General features: G+C 42.5%; 1 long non-coding RNA gene across 1 annotated transcript in view; it reads right to left on the bottom strand.

Moving 5' to 3' along the window:
• Positions 1 to 3,919, bottom strand: part of LOC105521797 — a 32,948-nt gene that overhangs the window by 25,294 nt on the left and 3,735 nt on the right. The window contains exon 2 of the long non-coding RNA XR_001003326.1: positions 2,226 to 2,377. This is a non-coding gene — a long non-coding RNA (uncharacterized LOC105521797). The remainder of the gene's footprint in view (positions 1 to 2,225; positions 2,378 to 3,919) is intronic.

The raw sequence follows: 3,919 nt of genomic DNA, 5'->3' as shown, positions 1-3,919 counted from the left end.
ACTTTGGTGACCATTAGACAATGGAGGTGAAAGAAAAGTGTGGAGTTTAGGCTGACACCAGTGCTTTTGGCTTGAGCAGTTTGGTAAATGACACTGCTACTAACCAAAATAAAGGAATAAGAGAGTGAAGAAGGCTGCCGATAGCGAGCAGAATGTGATTAGTTTGATTTGGAATATGTTGAGTTTAAAGTGCCTGTTGTGTGGAAGATGTTTGGCAAGCAGAAAAATACACGTGTCTGGAGCACTGAAGAGAAGTCAGAGCTGGAGGTCCCAATTTAGGAGGTGTGCGGCTCTAAGTGACAGCTGCAGCCACAAGTCTGAGATGGCCTGACCTAGAAAAGAATGAGGGAACAAAGTCAAGGATGAAGCCTACGGAAGCACCAATGTTGTGTGAGTCTTCTGCAAAGTCCTTTCTGATGGAAGCTTCTTTGAGAATCGCAGTTCAAGAAATCTGAGGCTGCAAATGCATGCTGTTCCCAGACATCCAGAACTTGGATCAAAGATTTCCATTTCAAGACAATATAAAACTGCTAAAGGGTTTTTTTCTTTCCCTGGTTGAAATACTTCAACACCGTTTTTTTTTTTTTTTTTTTTTTTTTTGAGACAGAGTCTTGCTCTGTTGCCCTGGCTGGAGTGCAGTGGCCGGATCTCAGCTCACTGCAAGCTCCGCCTCCCGGGTTCACGCCATTCTCCTGCCTCAGCCTCCTGAGTAGCTGGGACTACAGGCGCCCGCCACCACGCCCGGCTAGTTTTTGGTATTTTTTAGTAGAGACGGGGTTTCACCGTGTTAGCCAGGATGGTCTCGATCTCCTGACCTCATGATTCGCCCGTCTCGGCCTCCCAAAGTGCTGGGATTATAGGCTTGAGCCACCGCGCCCGGCCACTTCAACACCAATTAATTTCAAGTTTGGAAAGAAAGTCATATTTAAGGTTGAGGTTGTTATTTCTACTCTGTAATACAGTACAGCCTGTGCCCAGAAAACCTCCTGCCTGTCTCATCATCCAGGGAGCTTCCTTGTATTTATTCTACCAGGCTTGTGCCTGGGGACAATGTCAGCAGGTTGAGATATGAGCTACGTGTTGCAGGCATTGACAAATCAGGAGAGCTCTCCTACAGACTGCATGCCCTTTTTATTGCTTTTAAGGCATGAGAAGATGAATGTTGTCCTAGTATCTGCTTCAGTTCTGGAAAAGGTTTAAAAAATTGTTTGTATATAGTACACCTTTCGTTTCAATTGATTCTTACTGTGCTTCGCCTCAACTCATTTAAGTTGTTGGCTAGTACAACCCACCTTCAAAGCATTGCTTGCTTGAAATTCAATGATTATAATTCAAAAGAGACTTTAGGCCAAAGAGTATGATATCAAAATTCTCTGTTCTTTGGGTGGTCACTAGCAGAGTGCCTTCAACAGACAAGAATCCAAGTAAAAAGACCTTCAATTATAATACCTAGAAAGTACTGTACAACTCAATGGAAACAAAAACAATCTCATCCAAATTAAAGTAGTATACTTGCCTAAATTCAAAAGTGTGGTTGCAGGATTAGTATAAGATCCCGGAATTAGTATGAAGTCAGTCAAATATCTAACATTTCTCACCTCAGTGTTCTTGATACTGTTCAATGATACTCAGTATCATGGCCCTAAAATGTTAAAGACTAGGTCCCATCAAATAAAGATTCAATGATAATCATTGGGCTATAGTGACAAAGTCAGGCAGATGGGCAAAATGCAAGTTGGTAACAACATTTTCATTTTGGTAAAATGAAAAATTAAGGAAAATATGGCAAAATATTCTATAAGGTGAATTTTTCTTTTAAGAGACAGTCCTTTATTCTGAGATCAGGTCCATTTCTTGTGGTCAACGTGTCTTTCTTTTGTAAAAAGAGCAGTGCCAGTAGATGGCTGGTTCCTAACAATTTCATTTGACAAACTAAAAGCTGGCATTCCATGGCCAATTCCTAAAGTTGTTTTGGAATTTTACTTGTTGGTGAAATGTTAAAGTCTGAGAATGTCCCTGGAGTAATGGCCTCCTACTGCTGATCATACTGGCTGGTGAAGTAGATACTCTACAGGAACTTACCAGAAATGGTTGATCCACAGGGAATGAAAGGCTTACACAGGGCTCTTGTTTATTTCCTCCCTCTGTTACCAAAATGTTAAACATTTTAATTTACCTTTAAAATTGTGATTAAAAAATACATGTATTTAAAATAAGTCACTTACGTGTACAAAGTCAAACCAGAACACCCCTGCCCAGCAGCACACCCAATAGGGTAGTCTCTCAGGCTTTGCACACATGCTTCTCACAAACACCCCAGTGCAGGCTTTGGTTTAGGGTTCCATGTGCTAAGAATACAGCATCAAAGGCTTTTCTGCTGGGAAGGAAAGGAAGAGACTTGTAATGTCTATATAGCTCCCAAAGACAAAAAGACTCTAGGTTGATTAGAACAAGCTTCAAATCCAAATTTGGGTTTTCTGCCTTCAAAAATCAAAGAAAATTTTCAAAATTTCTTTTGAAGGCTCAAAAAGAAACAGTGTGGCTGGGCACAGTGGCACATGCCTGCAATTCCGGCACTTTGGGAGGCTGAGGTGGGCAGATCACTTGAGGTCAGGAGTTTGAGACCAGCCTGTCTAACAGGGCGAAACCCCGTCTCTACTAAAAATACAAACATTAGCCGGGCGTGGTGGTGGGCGCCTGTAGTCCCAGCTACTTCAGAGGCTGAGGCAGGAGAATCGCTTGAACCCGGAAGGCGGAGTTTGCACCCAGCCCAGATCACAGATCATGCTCCTGCACTCCTGCCTGGGCAACAAAGCAAGACTCCGTCTCAAAAAAACCAAAACAGAAAAAAAAAAAAAAAGACAAAAAGAAAGAATGCCCCTTTGTAAAGGTTTTTTAATCCACAGAGACTTGATAGCGTCATCGTTGTTTGTTATTTCCCAGAAGCCAGCAGGGAACGTTCTCTGATTAATCTGTTCCTGGAGCTGGTAAAAATACAGGAAGTAGCCAAGGGCATTATAATCATTAGTCACTGAGATACAAACCTTCAGTTCTGTTACCAGGGGACCTAAAGTGCTGCTTGGTGTGGGTGGGAGATGATGAATCTCTCCGTGCACGATAAAAAGACTCTGAGCTGCCACCGGGTGTTAGTCTGTTTATGTAGAATGAGGACAGCCCCAAGAGTAGATGGGATTTAAAAATAGTAACAATTCTCCCCCAACCCCAAATACACCATTTCTGAATGTTGTAGAATATTCAGGAAACAAGAATCATTCATAATTCTACCCCTAGAAGTTACTAATGTTAACATTTTGATTAATACCGTAAACAGAAAAATCAGTCTGTAAAATATCTGAAAGAGAGGTTTAGTCAAGCCAGCAAGAGTAACCTCCGCCCCCGGAAAACACAACCCAAGAAGCAATGAGTAAGTGGTCCCGAGGCAGCCGCATGTGTTTGATTTTATACATTTCAGGAGGGCAGGAGTTACAGGCGAAGACGGAAATCAATACAGGGAAGGTATACATTAGTTCAGCAGAAAAGGCAGGCTATCTTGAAGCAGGGGGCTTAAAGATGTAAGCAGAGGTTTTATAGATTATAGGCAGAGTCAGAGATTTTTAAAATTTGCATTAGAGGAGTAAGGCTCTAAAACTTGGAGTCAGCAGAAAGGACTTATTTTTTGTTTTTATTTATTTATTTATTTGAGACGGAGTCTCTGTTGCCAGGCTGGAGTGCAGTGGCGCAATCTCAGCTCACTCCAACCTCCACCTCCCGGGTTCAAGCAATTCTCCTGCCTCAGCCTCCCAAATAGCTGGGACTACAGGCACCCACTACCACGCCCAGCTCATTTTTGTGTTTTCAGTACAGACAGGGTTTCACCATGTTGGCCAGGATGGTCTCGATTTCTTGACCTCGTGATCCG

The sequence above is a fragment of the Colobus angolensis genome, unplaced genomic scaffold, assembly GCF_000951035.1.
Source record: "Colobus angolensis palliatus isolate OR3802 unplaced genomic scaffold, Cang.pa_1.0 Scaffold41, whole genome shotgun sequence".
Classification (NCBI taxonomy): Eukaryota; Metazoa; Chordata; class Mammalia; order Primates; family Cercopithecidae; genus Colobus; species Colobus angolensis.
Note: the sequence above shows the minus strand (reverse complement) of the source record. Positions and strands in the feature narration are given on the sequence as shown.